General features: G+C 36.5%; 1 protein-coding gene and 1 long non-coding RNA gene across 9 annotated transcripts in view; one reads left to right on the top strand and one right to left on the bottom strand.

The window, feature by feature from the left end:
• The window catches only part of CNTN4 (contactin 4), a 928,656-nt gene that overhangs the window by 398,469 nt on the left and 510,380 nt on the right, over positions 1 to 19,807 (bottom strand). The window lies entirely within an intron of this gene.
• Positions 5,490 to 13,929, top strand: LOC309637602. The gene is made up of 2 exons (XR_014250697.1): positions 5,490 to 5,640; positions 11,502 to 13,929. It is a non-coding gene; the product is annotated as an uncharacterized lncRNA (long non-coding RNA).

The raw sequence follows: 19,807 nt of genomic DNA, 5'->3' as shown, positions 1-19,807 counted from the left end.
AAACTTCTCTAGAAGGACTCAATAGCAGAATAACTGAGGCAGAAGAACGGATAAGTGACCTGGAAGATAAAATAGTGGAAATAACTTCCGCAGAGCAGAATAAAGAAAAAAGAATTGAGGACAGCCTCAGAGACCTCTGGGACAACATTAAACACACCAACATTCGAATTATAGGGGTCCCAGAAGAAGAAGAGAAAAGAAAGGGACTGAGAAAATATTTGAAGAGATTACAGTTGAAAACTTCATTAATATGAGAAAAGGAATAGTCAATCAAGTCCAGGATGGGCAGAGAGTCCCATATGAGATAAATACAAGGAGAAACAAGCCAAGACACATATTAATCAAACAATCACAAATTAAATACAAAGAAAAAATATTAAAAGCAGTAAGGGAAAAGCAACAAATAACATACAAGGGAATCCCCATAAGGTTAACAGCTGATCTTTCAGCAGAAACTCTGCAAGCCAGAAGGGAGTGGCAGGACATATTTAAAGTGATAAAAGGGAAAAACCTAGAGCCAAGATTACTCTACCCATCAAGGATCTCATTCAGATTCGACGGAGAAATTAAAAACTTTACAGACAAGCAAAAGCTAAGAGAATTCAGCACCACCAAACCAGCTCTACAACAAATGCTAAAAGAACTTCTCTAGGCAGGAAACACAAGAGAAGGAAAAGACCTAAAATAACAAACCCAAAACAACTGAGAAAATGGTAATAGGAACATACATATCAATAATTACCTTAAATTTAAGTGTGTTAAGTGCTCCAACCAAAAGACATAGACTAGCTGAATGGATGCAAAAACAAGACCCATCTATATGCTGTCTACAGGAGACCTACTTCAGACTTAGGGACACATACAGACTGAAAGTGAGGGGATAGAAAAAGATATTCCATGCAAATTGAAATCAAAAGAATGCTGGAGTAGCAACTCTCATCACAGTCAAAATGGACTTTAAAATAAAGACTATTACAAGAGACAAAGAAGGACACTACATCATTAACAAGGGGTCAATCCAAGAGGAAGATACAATAATTATAAATATTTATGCACCCAACATAGGAGCACCTCAATACATAAGGTAAATGTTAACAGCCATAAAAGGGGAAATCGACAGTAACACAATCATAGTAGGGGACTTTAACACCCCACTTTCACCAATGGACAGATCATCCAAAATGAAAATAAATAAGGAAACACAAAGTTTATATGACACAGTAAACCAGATGGACTTAATTGATATTTATAGGACATTCCATCTAAAAACAACAGAATACAATTTCTTCTCAAGTGCTCATGTAACATTCTGCAGTATAGATCATATCTTGGGTCACCAATCAAGCCTTGGTAAATTTAAGAAAACTTAAATAGTATCAAGTATCTTTTCCAACCACAATGCTATAAGACTAGATATCAATTACAGGAACAAAAGTGTAAAAAATACAAACACATGGAGGCTAAACAATACACTACTAAATAACTAAGAGATCACTGAAGAAATCAAAGAGGAAATCAACAAATACCTAGAAACAAATGACAATGAAAACACGATGACCCTAAATCTATGGGATGCAGCAAGAGCAGTTCTAAGAGGGAAGTTGATAGCAAAACAATCCTACCTAAAGAAACAAGAAACATCTCAAATAAGCATCCTAACCTTCACCTAAAGCAATTAGAGAAAGAAGAACAAAAATCCCCCAAAGTGGGACTTCCTTGGTGGTGCAGTGGTTAAGAATCTGCCTGCCAATGCAGGGGACGTGGGTTTGAGCCTTAGTCCAGGAAGATCCCACATGCCTCGGAGCAACTAAGCCCGTGCGCCACAACTACTGAGGCTGTGCTCTAGAGCCTGTGCTCCGCAACAAGAGAAGCCACCACAATGAGAAGCCCATGCACCCCAACGAAGAGTAGCCCCCACTCGCTGCAACTAGAGAAAGCCTGCGTGCAGCAGCAAAGACCCAATGCAGCCAAATATAAATAAATAAATAAATAAATTTTTTAAAAAACCAAAAAACAAACAAACCAAAAAACCCCCGAAAGTTAGCAGAAGGAAAGAAATCCTAAAGATCAGATCAGAAATAAATGAAAAAGCAATGAAGGAAACAATAGCAAAAATCAATAAAACTAAAAGCTGGTTCTTTGAGAAAATAAACAAAATTGATAAACCATTAGCCAGAGTCATCAAGAAAAAAAGGGAAAAGACTCAAATCAATATAATTAGAAATGAAAAAGGAGAAGTAACAACTGACACTGCAGAAATACAAAGGATCAAGAGAGATTACTATAAGTAACTATATACCAATAAAATGGAAAACCTGGAAGAAATGGACAAATTCTTAGAAAAGCACAACCTTCCAAGACTGGACCAGGAAGAAATAGAAAATATGAACAGACCAATCACCAGCACTGAAATTGAAACTCTGATTAAAAATCTTCGAACAAACAAAAGCCCAGGACCAGATGGCTTCACAGGCGAATTCTATCAAACATTTAGAAAAGAGCTAACACTTATCCTTCTCAAACTCTTCCAAAATATAGCAGAGGGAGGAACACTCCCAAACTCATTCTATGAGGCCACCATCACCGTGATACCAAAACCAGACAAATATGTCACAAAGAAAGAAAATTACAGGCCAATATCACTGATGCCATAGATGCCAAAATCCTCAACAAAGTACTAGCAAACAGAATCCAACAGCACATTAAAAGGATCTTACACCATGAGCAAGTGGGGTATATCCCAGGAATGCAAGGATTCTTCAATATATGCAACTCAATCAATCTGATACATGATATTAACAAACTGAAGGGGAAAAACCATATGATCATCTCAATAGATGCAAAGCTTTCGACAAAATTCAACAGCCATTTATGATAAAAACCCTCCAGAAAGTAGGCATAGAGGGAACTTACCTCAACATAATAAAGGCCACATATGACAAACCCACAGCCAACATCATTCTCAATGGTGAAAAAGTGAAACCATTTCCACTAAGATCAGGAATAAGACAAGCTTGCCTACTCTCACCACTATTATTCAACATAGTTTGGGAAGTTTTAGCCAAAGCAATCAGAGAAGAAAAAGAAATAAGAAGAATCCAAATCAGAAAAGAAGGAGTAAAACTGTCACTATTTGCAGATGGCATAATACTATACATAGAGAATCCTAAAGATGCTACCAGAAAAGTACTACAGCTAATCAACGAATTTAGTAAAGTAGCAGGATACAAAATTAATGCACAGAAATCTCTTGCATTCCTATACACTAATGATGAAAAATGTGAAAGAGAAATTAAGGAAACACTCCCATTTACCACTGCAACAAAAAGAAAAAAATACCTAGGAATAAACCTTCCTACGGAGACAAAAGACCTGTATGCAGAAAACTATAAGACACTGATGAAAGTAATTAAAGGTGATACACATAGATGGAGAGAAATACCATGTTCTTGGATTGGAAGAATCAACATTATGAAAACGACTATACTACCCAAAGCAGTCTACAGATTCAATGCAATCCCTATCAAACTACCAGTGGCATTTTTCACAGAACTAGAGCAAAAAATTTCACAATTTGTATGGAAACACAAAAGACCCCGAATAGCCAAAGCAATCTTGAGAAAGGAAAATGGAGCTGGAGGAATCAGGCTCCCTGACTTCAGACTATACTACAAAGCTACAGTAATCAAGACAGTATGGTACTGGCACAAACACAGAAATATAGATCAATGGAACAGGATAGAAAGCCCAGAGATAAACCCACACACATATGGTCACCTTATTTTTCATAAAGGAGGCAAGACTATACAATGGAGAAAAGACAGCCTCTTTAATAAATGGTGCTGGGAAAACTGGACAGCTACATGTAAAAATGAAATTAGAACATTTCCTAACACCATACACAAAAATAAACTCAAAATGGATTAAAGACCTAAATGTAAGGCCAGACACTATAAAACTCTTACAGGAAAACATAGGCAGAACACTCTATGACATAAATCACAGCAAGATCCTTTTTGACCCACCTCCTAGAGAAAGGGACATAAAAACAAAAATAAACAAATGGGACCTAATGAAACTTAAAACCTTTTGCACAACAAAGGAAATCATAAACAAGACGAAAAGACAACCCTCAGAATGGGAGAAAATATTTGCAAATGAAGCAACTGACAGAGGATTAATCTCCAAAATATACAAGCAACTCATGCAGATTAATATCAAAAAAGCAAACAACCCAATCCAAAAATGGGCAGAAGACCTAAATAGACATTTCTCCAAAGAAGACATACAGATGGACAAGAAGCACATGAAAAGCTGCTCAACATCACTTATTAGTAGAGAAATGCAAATCAAAACTACAATGAGGTATCACCTCACACCAGTTAGAATGGTCATCATCAAGAAATCTACAAACAATAAATACTGGAGAGGGTGTGTAGAAAAGGGAACCCTCTTGCACTGTTGTTGGGAATGTAAATTGATACAGCCACTATGGAGACCAGTATGGAGGTTCCTTAAAAAACTAAAAAATAGAACTACCATATGACCCAGCAATCCCACTACTGGGCATATACCCTGAGAAAACCATAATTCAAAAAGAGTCATGTACCATAATCTTCACTGCAGCACTATTTACAATAGCCAGGACATGGAAGCAATCTAATAGTCCATCGAAAGATGAATGGATACATACACCTCTTACTACGTCTAAATCTACATTACTCTATTTGTTGAAAATGATGTTCCAATGATTACCTCCGAAGCTTCAGTATCCTTAATTCTGAGAAAGATTTAGGTATGTTCAGTACTATACACTTAAAATTTGGGGAGACAGTGTACTAATACACAGTAAAAAATTTTTTTAGTATTTGTTCTTTATCTCATTCTGTTAACTAGGAATGTCAATTGAAATATGCCCTGCCCCTTGCAGGCCTTGTTACTTAAAGCTATATTTTGTTTTTTAAAAGGCTATATTTACTTAATTTTTGTTTACTTAATACTTTTTCAATATATTTGGGTGTAAAACAATAGTATCATAATTTGAAAACAAGGCTCAGAGATCATGTTCTTCCCCAATAGGTAAAGGAATAAAACTATGTTTTATCTTAAAAAAAACAAAAAGAAGATGTGGCACATATATGCAACGGAATATTACTCAGCCATAAAAAGAAACGAGATTGAGTTATTTGTAGTGAGGTGGATGGACCTAGAGTCTGTCATACAAAAAGACAAATACCGTAGGCTAACACATATATATGGAATCTAAAAAAAAAAAAAGGTTCTGAAGAACCTAGGGGCAGGACAGGAGTAAAGATGCAGACGTAGAGAATGGACTTGAGGACACAGTGGGGGGAAGGGTAAGCTGGGACGAAGTGAGAGAGTGGCATGGACATATATACACTACCAAATGTAAAACAGATAGCTAGTGGGGAGCAGGGCATAGCACAGGGAGATCAACTCAGTGCTTTGTGAACACCTAGAGGGGCTGGATAGGGAGGGTGGGTGGGAGGGAGATGGAAGAGGGAGGGGATATGGGGATATATGCATATGTATAGCTGATTCACCTTGTGATACAGCAGAAACTATCACACCATTGTAAAGCAATTATACTCCAATAAAGACGTTAAAAAAAAAAAACAGGCCTCCCATCAAGCCTCTTAGATAGCCTCAACCACGAGACGGCAGGCAACAGAAGCAAGAAAAACTACAATCCTGCAGCCTGTGGACCAAAAACCACAGTTACAGAAAGATAGAGAAGATGAAAAGGCAGAGGGCTATGTACCAGATGAAGGAACAAGAAAAAACCCCAGAAAAACAACTAAATGAAGTGGAGATAGGCAACCTTCCAGAGAAAGAATTCAGAATAATGATAGTGAAGATGATCCAGGACCTCGGAATAAGAATGGAGGCAAAGATTGAGAAGATGCAAGAAATGATTAACAAAGACCTAGAAGAATTAAAGAACAAACAAACAGAGATGACCAATACAATAACTGAAATGAAAACTACACTAGAAGGAATCAATAGCAGAATAACTGAGGCAGAAGAACGGATAAGTGACCTGGAAGACAGAATGGTGGAATTCACTGCTGCAGAACAGACTAAAGAAAAAAGAATGAAAAGAAATGAAGACAGCCTAAGAGACCTCTGGGACAACATTAAACGCAACAACATTCGCATTATAGGGGTCCCAGAAGGAGAAGAGAGAGAGAAAGGACCAGAGAAAATATTTGAAGAGATTATAGTCGAAAACTTCCCTAACATGGGAAAGGAAATAGCCACCCAAGTCCAGGAAGCGCAGAGAGTCCCATACAGAATAAACCCAAGGAGAAACACGCCGAGACACATAGTAATCAAAGTGGCAAAAAGTAAAGACAAAGAAAAATTATTGAAAGCAGCAAGGGAAAAACGACAAATAACATACAAGGGAACTCCCGTAAGGTTAACAGCTGATTTCTCAGCAGAAACTCTACAAGCCAGAAGGGAGTGGCATGATATACTTAAAGTGATGAAAGGGAAGAACCTACAACCAAGATTACTCTACCCGGCAAGGATCTCATTTAGATTTGATGGAGAAATCAAAAGCTTTACAGACAAGCAAAAGCTAAGAGAATTCAGCACCACCAAACCAGCTCTACAACAAATGCTAAAGGAACTTCTCTAAGTGGGAAACACAAGAGAAGAAAAGGACCTACAAAAACAAACCCAAAACAATTAAGAAAATGGTCATAGGAACATACATATCGATAATTACCTTAAACGTGAATGGATTAAACGCCCCAACCAAAAGACATAGACTGGCTGAATGGATACAAAAACAAGACCCATATATATGCTGTCTACAAGAGACCCACTTTAGACCTAGGGACACATACAGACTGAAAGTTAGGGGATGGAAAAAGATATTCCATGCAAATGGAAATCAAAAGAAAGCTGGAGTAGCTATACTCATATCAGATAAAATAGACTTTAAAATAAAGAATGTTACAAGAGACAAGGAAGGACACTACATAATGATTCAGGGATCAATCCAAGAAGAAGATATAACAATTATAAATATATATGCACCCAACATAGGAGCACCTCAATACATAAGGCAACTGCTAACAGCTATAAAAGAGGAAATCGACAGTAACACAATAATAGTGGGGGACTTTAACACTTCACTTACACCAATGGACAGATCATCCAAAATGAAAATAAATAAGGAAACAGAAGCTTTAAATGACACAATAGACCAGATAGATTTAATTGATATATATAGGACATTCCATCCAAAAACAGCAGATTACACGTTCTTCTCAAGTGCGCACGGAACATTCTCCAGGATAGATCACATCTTGGGTCACAAATCAAGCCTCAGTAAATTTAAGAAAATTGAAATCATACCAAGCATCTTTTCTGACCACAACGCTATGAGGTTAGAAATGAATTACAGGGAAAAAAACGTAAAAAAGACAAACACATGGAGGCTAAACAATACGTTACTAAATAACCAAGAGATCACTGAAGAAATCAAAGAGGAAATAAAAAAATACCTAGAGACAAATGACAATGAAAACACGACGACCCAAAACCTATGGGATGCAGCAAAAGCGGTTCTAAGAGGGAAGTTTATAGCTATACAAGCCTACCTAAAGAAACAAGAAAAATCTCAAGTAAACAATCTAACCTTACACCTAAAGAAACTAGAGAAAGAAGAACAAACAAAACCCAAAGTTAGCAGAAGGAAAGAAATCATAAAGATCAGAGCAGAAATAAATGAAATAGAAACAAAGAAAACAAGAGCAAAGATCAATAAAACTAAATGTTGGTTCTTTGAGAAGATAAACAAAATTGATAAGCCATTAGCCAGACTCATCAAGAAAAAGAGGGAGAGGACTCAAATCAATAAAATCAGAAATGAAAAAGGAGAAGTTACAACAGACACTGCAGAAATACAAAACATCCTAAGAGACTACTATAAGCAACTTTATGCCAATAAAATGGACAACCTGGAAGAAATGGACAAATTCTTAGAAAGGTATAACCTTCCAAGACTGAATCAGGAAGAAACAGAAAATATGAACAGACCAATCACAAGTAATGAAATTGAAACTGTGATTAAAAATCTTCCAACAAACAAAAGTCCAGGACCAGATGGCTTCACAGGTGAATTCTATCAAACATTTAGAGAAGAGCTAACACCCATCCTTCTCAAACTCTTCCAAAAAATTGCAGAGCAAGGAACACTCCCAAACTCATTCTATGAGGCCACCATCACCCTGATACCAAAACCAGACAAAGACACTACAAAAAAAGAAAATTACAGACCAATATCACTGATGAATATAGACGCAAAAATCCTCAACAAAATACTAGCAAACAGAATCCAACAACACATTAAAAGGATCATACACCACGATCAAGTGGGATTTATCCCAGGGATGCAAGGATTTTTCAATATACGCAAATCAATCAATGTAATACACCATATTAACAAATTGAAGAATAAAAACCATATGATCATCTCAATAGATGCAGAAAAAGCTTTTGACAAAATTCAACACCCATTTCTGATAAAAACCCTCCAGAAAGTGGGCATAGAAGGAACCTACCTCAACATAATAAAGGCTATATATGACAAACCCACAGCAAACATCATTCTCAATGGTGAAAAACTGAAAGCATTTCCTCTAAGATCAGGAACGAGACAAGGATGTCCACTCTCACCACTATTATTCAACATAGTTCTGGAAGTCCTAGCCACGGCAATCAGAGAAGAAAAAGAAATAAAAGGAATACAAATTGGAAAAGAGGAAGTAAAACTGTCACTGTTTGCGGATGACATGATACTATACATAGAGAATCCTAAAACTGCCACCAGAAAACTGCTAGAGCTAATTAATGAATATGGTAAAGTTGCAGGATACAAAATTAATGCACAGAAATCTCTTGCATTCCTATACACTAATGATGAAAAATCTGAAAGAGAAATTATGGAAACACTCCCATTTACCATTGCAACAAAAAGAATAAAATACCTAGGAATAAACCTACCTAGGGAGACAAAAGACCTGTATGCAGAAAACTATAAGACACTGATGAAAGAAATTAAAGATGATACCAACAGATGGAGAGATATACCATGTTCTTGGATTGGAAGAATCAACATTGTGAAAATGAGTATACTACCCAAAGCAATCTACAGATTCAATGCAATCCCTATCAAATTACCAATGGCATTTTTTACGGAGCTAGAACAAATCATCTTAAAATTTGTATGGAGACACAAAAGACCCCGAATAGCCAAAGCAGTCTTGAGGCAAAAAAATGGAGCTGGAGGAATCAGACTCCCTGACTTCAGACTATACTACAAAGCTACAGTAATCAAGACAATATGGTACTGGCACAAAAACAGAAACATAGATCAATGGAACAAGATAGAAAGCCCAGAGATTAACCCACGCACCTATGGTCAACTAATCTATGACAAAGGAGGCAAAGATATACAATGGAGAAAAGACAGTCTCTTCAATAAGTGGTGCTGGGAAAACTGGACAGCTACATGTAAAAGAATGAAATTAGAATACTCCCTAACACCATACACAAAAATAAACTCAAAATGGATTAGAGACCTAAATGTAAGACTGGACACTATAAAACTCTTAGAGGAAAACATAGGAAGAACACTCTTTGACATAAATCACAGCAAGATCTTTTTTGATCCACCTCCTAGAGTAATGGAAATCAAAACAAAAATAAACAAGTGGGACCTAATGAAACTTCAAAGCTTTTGCACAGCAAAGGAAACCATAAACAAGACGAAAAGACAACCCTCAGAATGGGAGAAAATATTTGCAAATGAATCAACGGACAAAGGATTAATCTTCAAAATATATAAACAGCTCATTCAGCTCAATATCAAAGAAACAAACACCCCAATCCAAAAATGGGCAGAAGACCTAAATAGACATTTCTCCAAAGAAGACATACAGACGGCCACGAAGCACATGAAAAGCTGCTCAACATCACTAATTATTAGAGAAATGCAAATCAAAACTACAATGAGGTATCACCTCACTCCTGTTAGAATGGGAATCATCAGAAAATCTACAAACAACAAATGCTGGAGAGGGTGTGGAGAAAAGGGAACCCTCTTGCACTGTTGGTGGGAATGTAAATTGATACAGCCACTATGGAGAACAATATGGAGGTTCCTTAAAAAACTAAAAATAGAATTACCATATGACTCAGCAATCCCACTACTGGGCATATACCCAGAGAAAACCGTAATTCAAAAAGACACATGCACCCGAATGTTCATTGCAGCACTATTTACAATAGCCAGGTCATGGAAGCAACCTAAATGCCCATCAACAGACGAATGGATAAAGAAGATGTGGTACATATATACAATGGAATATTACTCAGCCATAAAAAGGAACGAAATTGAGTCATTTGTTGAGACGTGGATGGATCTAGAGACTGTCATACAGAGCGAAGTAAGTCAGAAAGAGAAAAACAAATATCATATATTAATGCATGTATGTGGAACCTAGAAAAATGGTACAGATGAGCCAGTTTGCAGGGCAGAAGTTGAGACACAAATGTAGAGAATGGACATATGGACACCAAGGGGGGAAAACTGCGGTGAGGTGGGGATGGTGGTGTGCTGAATTGGGCGATTGGGATTGACATGTATACACTGATGTGTATAAAATTGACGCCTAATAAGAACCTGCAGTATAAAAAAACAAACAAAACAACTAATACTAAACTTTCATTGGGTTATTTGTATGGAAATATGTTAATATAAATGTTTCAGACATTACATGAAATTTCTAAAAATCTTATATTTCTATTTGTATGGAAATATGTATGGAAATATGTTAATATAAATGTTTCAGACATTACATGAAATTTCTAAAAATCTTATATTTGTACTTGTATGGAAATATGTATGGAAATATGTTAATATAAATGTTTCAGACATTACATGAAATTTCTAAAAATCTTATATGTTCTGGTATAATGCTATAAGTAATAATCCTAGTTATTACTTTAAAATGTATATCTCAGAAATAACTAATTTTCTTGTCAACTGCATTATTATGAACTTTCATCAAATCTTTTACCGTGGTCATTTTTAAGTCTTTTGTCATTTACAGACAGTTCTGGGTGTACTCTGATGATTTTGCAAATATGTTCCTATAAAAGGGTTTCATCTTCAAGAAATTCATGGAAAAGACTCTGACAAGTACAGGTTTCTGGTAACTGACTGTACTGCTGAACTGAATGAATAAGCATTTTCAGAATTCTGATGAAAAACTGATGAACTCATAAAAGTGCTAACAAAAGATCAAGATGAAAAAAAACAATTAATTACATGGGACTGAGTGAACTGATGAGGATGAGTATAATTTTTGTGACTTTCTGTCTGAATTAAAAAAAAAAAAAAATCCCACAAGGACTCAGAGGCAAAGAATAAAAAAAAAAAAAAAAAAAAAACAAACAAACAGTAATACCCAATTTGTAAAACTAAAAAAAAAAGCGATGCAGTTGTTGCATTTGTTTTGAAACATGTACTTGGAGTTGTGTATCAGATTTATTTAATGAATACGCTAAATTGTAATGAACAATCTGGCAGAATTCTTCTTAGGTCTGCGACAGTACAGAATTGAAAAATCAAGAAAAGTCTGCATGACCACCTCCAATTTTTCTTTTTTCCCTTTAATCACCCTATCCTCTTCCCTCTTAGCCCCTGCCCAGCACTCTAATGCTGCCTGCGGTCAGAGAGGAAAGTGGCCTGACAAATATGGCACATTTAAAAAGAGGTCTTACAATCCTTACGAGGACGTACAATCTTAGGACTTGTTATTAGAATTATTAATAATTCATATAATTAGAATTATTACAAAGGACCCTCTGCTTCCAAAGTCATTCAACAATAAAAGAATTAGCCATCAGTAATGGAAAATTTGATGCCGAGAGCTGAATAGTGATGTTCGTATTTTTGACTAAGAATCTTCCTAGTGTTGGTCGTATACACATACACTGTGTGTGCTTGTTATAAGTATATGTGTGTATATGTGTTTTATATATACACATGCACACGCACTCAGATATTAGCTGCCCCTGGATATCAAAGAGCTGCTCTTGATTCTATTTATACGTCAGTCATTGTTCAGCTTTATATTTGTTCCCAAGTAATATTTACCATCACCCAATCTTCCCTAAGTACTTTACCAGGTAACCACCGGTTCTTAACTACATTTTTTTTCTTCTTTCACATCCTAGTGTTTCCACAAACCTACCGTTTCCTGATTACATAATCCCGGCCAGACATATTTCTGTCCAAAAACTGCATATCACCTTTTGGTGAAAAACCTATTCTTTCCATGCTAATCAATCTATAAACGGCCTTCCAAATCTCTGAAGACAGAGAATGTTGTTTCCTAAGGAGTAGAGCATTGTTATAGAATTCAGCTTTTGCTCTGCTGTCTCCACAGTAGTTCTCACGCACGACAGATATGTTAAGGTTTGCTTCTGTTACTCAATTTAAACTCTTCATCTTGTCACACTTTACCATCATGTAATGAATTTTCCAAACACTGTCATTTCAGAGTTCAGAAAGCTTGCATGGAAAGAAAAGCAATGTCAGATCATTCTCTTACTTGCTTGTAATCCTTTAGTCCCCAGCTACACCCCCTTTAAGTCAGACAAAAAACAGATTTTGTTTTACATGTAAATGTTGATGATTTTCATTGTATTTTTGGTTCATTGAATTCAATTAACTAAGTTCTTTTAAAAAAAACAAGTGTGTATTATGTGCCTTTTTGACAATTTCAGCTCTAGCAAGGGGAGAGGAGGTGGAAGTCAAATAGCTTAGTTTTTCCTTAAGCTATTATTTTAAAAAATGTCCAAACAAGCAGTCCATTTGGTCTACCATTCAGTCATTTGGCTTTATCTGCACAAAGGGAGATAACTTGTAAGATTCTCTTTTCCCTTCTGTATTCCAACCTTGCATCGAAACAGCAGTAGTAACAAACCTCCCTCCTCCCCCAACAAAACACTCATGTGTTAAATTTTCCAGAGGCATTTACTTCAGATAGTCTCACCCATTTATTCATGTATTCATTCAAGAAGAATTTACTGAGTGCCTGCTTTGTGCTAGGCACTGTTCTTGGTACTTGGGATACATGAGTGGATAAAACAAAGATGTCCGCCTTTGAAGAGCTTATATTCTAGCAGGAGGGAAATACAATAAGCAAACATAATACATAAAATATATGGTAGGTGAAAAGTCTTATAAATATCATAGAAAAAAGAAAACATGGAAGAGGATAAACAGACCCATGATTGTGGAGGGAGGTAGATAGGACCACAGGTGTGGTTCAAAGGGGTATGTTATAAATGTTAAGACAACTTTATCACTCTCATCACGTAGGGTTTTTGTGCCAGAAATGAGGATGAAAGCCATATACATAGATTTCTTATTATAAGTCACAATATTACACTGAGAGATTTTAAGCATGCCAGCTGAAGCATGTCACTAGCCATCAGGCTCTAAAAGGATTGAGTCACTAGCTACTGCTCACCTTTAACACACTCTGAAAGGAGTTCAGGGTGGAGATCAGGAATGAGGCACCCTGTACTCTGGGAAAACTGGCAGAATAGGCCTTCAAATAGTTGGATATTTCCAGGAGAAATTTTTTATGAACCTGGATTCTTGCATCTTCCCATACTTAGAAAACACTAAAACCATTAACTAAGATACCTGTTCCCCGTGACTAGCAGCAACCTTCTACTGAGATGCGTGCTTGGTTGCACGGACTCCCTTTGACAAAATGAAGTTTATACTGACCTCCCGACCTACCCCTTTGGAGAAGTTCCTTAGAGCTATCTGAGAGGCTGTCTCATGGGCTATAGTCCTCAGTAAGTCCCCATGAAACTGAAACTCACAACTCTCCCTTTGTGTGTTTTTTTTGTTTGTTTGTTTTTTGTTTTTTTTTATTGTGTTTTTATTTCAGTCGGCAGCATACATGGAGTCATGATGAATCTGAAGCCAAATGAGAGTGAGCAGTAAGGCAGAGGCCAATGGAGGAATTTACCTAAAGAGCTAGAAGTTAAAGTCGAGCTTGAGGAAAACAAGAGCTACCATTTGCTTAGTTCCCACAGTATGTGTTGCACTCTGCTTGACAGTTTATACATATAACTCATTATAGACTATCATTTATCTACCTCGACTGTAGAGCTAGAATTTATAGATTAACAATTTTGTTCAAGGTCATACAGTTGAAAAGTGCAAAGACTTTTGGTTCCAGGTATGACTTTCAAATTCAATAGTAACCAAAATGTGTGTATTCTCCCTGTCTTAGAAGTAGGGCAAAGGAAGACACTAGCTTAACTTTTTAAAAACCCTGTGTATGTTAAAAAATGGAAATTACGCACTGCATTTACAAATAATTAAAAATGGACAGAGAGATGTATATGTGGGAGTATTGTTAATTCTAAAGCAACTGCTCTTGAGACAGTTAATACTGTATTGTCCTTCAGCAGAAAATGCATTTGAATGAAGTAGAAAATAGTCTTCAAAACATCTGATGCTTGTAAAAACCTCATGCTTGTGATTCTGTTAGGATTTTATCAACTTGTTTGGATTTCACTGTTGATATGAGGAGTAGGGGGGCAGCTGTAAAATAATGAACAGGTATGAGTTTAGGCTGGGGATTTTGGAAACTGCCCAATAACAAAATACATTAAGAAAAACTTATGTTATAAACCACTTCATTTCCAGGTTAACTCAGAGAATTTAAGGAGCAGAGATAATCAATTCCTGGTTTTTCTTCTCTTTGAGGTGAATGGATCCCCATCAGGTTGTAAACTGTAAGACTCTGGGAAAATGATTACACAATCCCTAAAGACTATCAACATTCTATCTTCTGTAAGTTAAATAGGCATATTTAACGTGGTTCAGCAGGAAGAGAGGGGACAGAGAGGAGAGGGGATGGAGTACGTCCTGATGACAGGAAGTACTGAGAGCATCTGGGATTAGCTCTCTTTTCCTCTTTCTGTGAGGGGTGGAGGCAGTTCCCATGAAGATTACAGATTATTACAACCTCTGAACATGGCCAGAGGAAGCTGGAGTAGGAAAAGAACAAGGCAGTGCTGGGTGGCCTCCAGCTTGCATGTCCTTCTGTGGGCACTTTCAAGGGACCCCTGGCGGGAGTTTCCAAAACAACTGGAGAACGGAAGGGCAGAGAATTGAGATCCAGTTATTCCATGGCAAAGAAGTCAGGGGGATAGAGGTTAGGTACATACAGATACATCAATGTGCCTGTAGATATACAGAGACAGAACACCTTTTTTTGACTCTTAAATTGTTTACAAACTACAGTTTAATGGAAGATGAGGCATGACTAAAATGTTAATAAAGAAAAAAGTGTATGGGAACTAGAAAAATTAAGAGAAAATACCTTGATTGCAAATTACATTTTGATATCTCACACGTTCCTTTTTTCTAACTTGATTTATCTTCCTTTGGAGATTGTCAGATTGACCCATCAAACATAACAGGCTATTTTTTCAAGGAGATACAGAGGGGAAGGGATTTAAACAGTTATCCAGAGTGGTGGTGTTAAATAGGGAAGTAAGGAATGAATAGGTTTCAGTTTAAACTTAGTGCAACAATAATGTTCAACAGAAAAAATGTTCCATGAAAATTAAAAAATACCCCTGGATGGTGCAGAGGAGTATGTCTTACTGATACAAATTTAGTTACTACATAAAGTGAAACTTTTCAATAATGGAGTGGCTTATGCCATGTCTTTCCACTTAAAAGAATATCTTTATCTCCCAATTCTAGATTTTTTTTGAAATTCCAAATGATTAATGTATGTAGTTATTTACAGAGTTTTAAAAATCATACTATCTTCTCTACAAAAACCCAGCAGCGAATATTTTCTGAAACAACATTTTCTTAGGAAGGAATGCTTATTTTCTATAATAAACAAACACCACTGGACACACACATACTTCTTGCTACTTAAGAGAATCTTTTTTTAAAGTGTAATTCTTCAGCATTGAGACTTTAAGAAGTGTTTGCATTACAGACTAGTTCAAGTGGAGTAACGTCTAAGAGAAAATGCTACAGAGTGAATGTTAATGTATTTATACATAGAGGCTAATACATTTTTCATTTGACTACAGAGTGGAAGCGAATACATTTTTGTAGTGAAACTAATACATTTTTCATTACTTAAATGCATAGTAGCTGGTTCCAGAATTACTAATGAATTTACATGAGATCCTCCAAAGAACTCAGAAACAATTTAAATCATTTTTCAACCACTATGTTCCCCTGCTCAAGAAAAGCAATGATTGTAAGGGGTAGGTATGATTTGTAGAGAGTAGGTAAGCATTTCTTTATCTACCATATCAACAACGTCTGAAGGTAATGGCACTGAACAGTAGAAAATTCGTGTTTCCACTATATTACTTGACTCTGAGTGTCGCATTTCTTCTTTTCATTTCCTGACAAGTGACAGAGCAGATACTTTCATCCCCCTTCTTTCCTTCCTTATAGGGACACAGATTTTGAGGTCAAGAGCTAAAGACAGAGCAACTTTCTGAATTAACCCCATGCCAGCAAGGTTATAAACACAGTGCTTCTGCTTTCGAAAAGACTTTTACAGGCTGCAGACTACTGTGATTGCTTGCAAGACACCTCCTATTTAGCTGTTTTTATGATTACATTATCATCACCAAAAAAAGAGAGATAAAAGATGTCTTCAGAAAAATCCCCACTTAATTAAAAAAGACTGAATTTTCACAAAGGATTGAAGCCTAAAATCAATTTTGGATTTCTCCACAAACATGAGAAACCAACGTGTTTATGGCACCAAGTCCACTAGGCTGAAACCTTCACTCTTAAAGTTAGGCACAATAAATATGTCATCACATTTGTTGAAATCTCTGTGTATTAAATACGTGCAGGAACAGAACTGGAGACACAGCAATGAATGTGACTCATGAAGTGGGAGAAAGACACAACTGTTTGTGTGATAAAGGCAAACCGTTTTGATGATGAATCCAATGACTAAAGAGCGGGCCTGGACCCTGATTGCTCTGCACAACTTTGCAGTGAAGTGGGGGTGAGGTTCACGTGAAGCACCATGCGCAATACGGTAGGTGGGGTACAGCTAAGGTTTACATGACCAGATTCCTATGTCCAGATGACTGAGGATTTTACTACCTTAAATCACTTTTTGGACTATGGAAATAATAAATATACAGAAGAATAATTTTAAAAAGGAACCTGAAGCAAAAGGTAGCTACTGTACAGTGTTAAATTCAATATACTTTTTATTACTTGCAGTTTTTCCGTCAACATCAACATATACTAATTGAAACTTCAGGCAGTGCAGCTTGGTCGGTTAAGAGCATTTGTGGTGTTTAAATGCTGATTTTGGCACTCATTGGCAGACTGAACTCTGGCAATTGACTCAACTTTTCTACCCCTCAGTTTCATCACCCCTAAAACAAAGATAGTAACATAGGTCTTGTTCAGTGTCGTGAGAACTACTGCTGCAAAGTGCATACAATGTGGATGGTCCATAGAAAAGTGCTAAAGAAACTTGAGATGCACCACCTGGTACAATGGTTTAGGAACACAGGTGAATTTATTTTACATGAATTAAATCACACCTAAGGAGCTCACGTGGGAATCCTGCTCAGAACGTTCTTCATGACTCTGTGCCCTACAGTGAGCGTGCGAAGAGAGGCATAAACCTGAAACTCTTTGAGTAAGCCTTGATCTCTACATGCCTCTCACGGCCATGTTGAGCGTGATTCTGGTGTATGAAGGAGCATATTTTACATACAACATGGCCACTGAGGATAAGAAAAGTACTTTGTCTAATGCTCAACAGGAATTTGTTCCAGTGTTAAGGGGAAATTCAGAAGTGTTGGATTTACTGAGAAGTAATATATCAATCTCCAACAAGTCCCTTTCCCAAAAGGTTCTGAAAAGTAATTTTGTCTCTGCACTGTTTTTAAAAATAAAGCTCTGAATAAGATATGATTGTACCGTGTGGGAAATGCACCTGACAAGCACTAGGGGAATTAAACAATTAATAAAACACAGTCTCTGCCTTTCATGGGAGTATAGATTAGGAGAGAAGGTAAACACAACGCAGCTCAACAAGAAAGAAATAATTTTTAAAAACAGCACAGATTTCAGATTCTTGTACATTGGGTTTGAATCATATTTTACCTAAGGCATCTTAGTTAACCTGATTTCAATATTCTCAGATAAAAAAATATAAAAATCCAATTATTTATAAGTTAATCTCTTAGTATAGGGCCTGGTACATTGTCAAAACTATGATTAAGACACAAGAACCAGCACAGAGCCAGATGGTGGAGATGAGTGACCAACATCAGGCTCTGGACGACCAATGGGTTTTCTATAGGACGTGGTAACTCTTAGGGGTATTTTATTTTCACTGAATTATGTATAGTTTTTAGTGTCAAACTTGTTTCCTTCGTACAGTGTATATGAACATCCAGCTAATCTCTGGGGTTTACTAAAACATTCTGTAACGTTCACTGACAGAAGCATTCCGCTAACTGCATTCTGCTACTACATAATAAATGAAGTCTCTCAAAACTAAGTATTCACTGCAATAACCTGTCACACTGTATGGATTTTAAGCTTCGAGTGACTGTTTGCCATTTTTTCATTCCCCTAAGCTAGATTCCTGACCTAGTAACCTAGGCTTCCTAGCAGTCAGTAATGACAAATGTGGAAATAAACCATTAAACGCTGCCTGAGAGCCATCACGCTTAGGAAACACCTTCAAGACTTAATTAGCTTCTGGAGAAGGCATGAGAAACTTTGCCTGATAATACTACTACTCCCACATCAGCCAATACAGATGAGATCTGATGCGAATACAAAGAAAATCTTTTGTAACTTGGTCAACTGGTAATAAATGAGTAGAGGGCTGATAAGATGAAAGTAACATATACCATCTCTTAATGAAGTTGAGAACTTGCTTGATCAAGTGCAGAGAATAACTGTGTCTTTACCCAGGTACATCTTTGTGCTAACAAGACTCCTGTACTGAGAATATTTATTTGATTTTAAGTTTTATACTTGTTTTAAAAAGGGAAGTTACTCAATAAATCCTGGTGTTCCTAAGATTTTATTAAACACATGGCATATATAAATATTTACATATAAAGACATGCTCCTAGAGACATGTCATATTACTCTCAAATTTTTCTATAATTTGAAAAAAAAGATTTAACAATACTAAGTTATAGTTTCTCAGCATTATTTATGCTTTACATATTAATAAGGGATTGGAGTATATTGGGGCTATCAAGCAAAGATGTCAGTATACAGCCAGGGATTTGAAGTTTTTTCCTTAATTTTTTTTTTAATATAGACAGTGAATGTGTTAGTAATATATGGATGCAGAGGTAGCAAATATTTTAGGCTCCTACGGTCTCTTTTGCTCTTTTTGCAACATCTCAATTGTGCCATTGTAGCATGATAGCAGCCCTAGATAACATATAAGCCAATGAGTGCGGATTTGTTCCAATAAAACTTCATTGACAAAAAACAGGTGTAGGGCCAGATTCGGCCCAAAGCTCTAGTTTGCCCAGCCCCAATAAAGAAAAAAGATTACTTAGTAGAGGATAGAAGTTATCTTAAAGAGAAACATATAAAAAATTTCCAGTTGAGTTTTGGGGAGAGTAGAGGATGACCACGGATAAACAGGAGTTTGTAGCATAATTTAATCCCAGACTATCATGG

Source organism: Balaenoptera physalus (genome assembly GCF_965194825.1).
Source record: "Balaenoptera physalus genome assembly, chromosome: 11".
NCBI classification, from domain to species: domain Eukaryota; kingdom Metazoa; phylum Chordata; class Mammalia; order Artiodactyla; family Balaenopteridae; genus Balaenoptera; species Balaenoptera physalus.
Note: the sequence above shows the minus strand (reverse complement) of the source record. Positions and strands in the feature narration are given on the sequence as shown.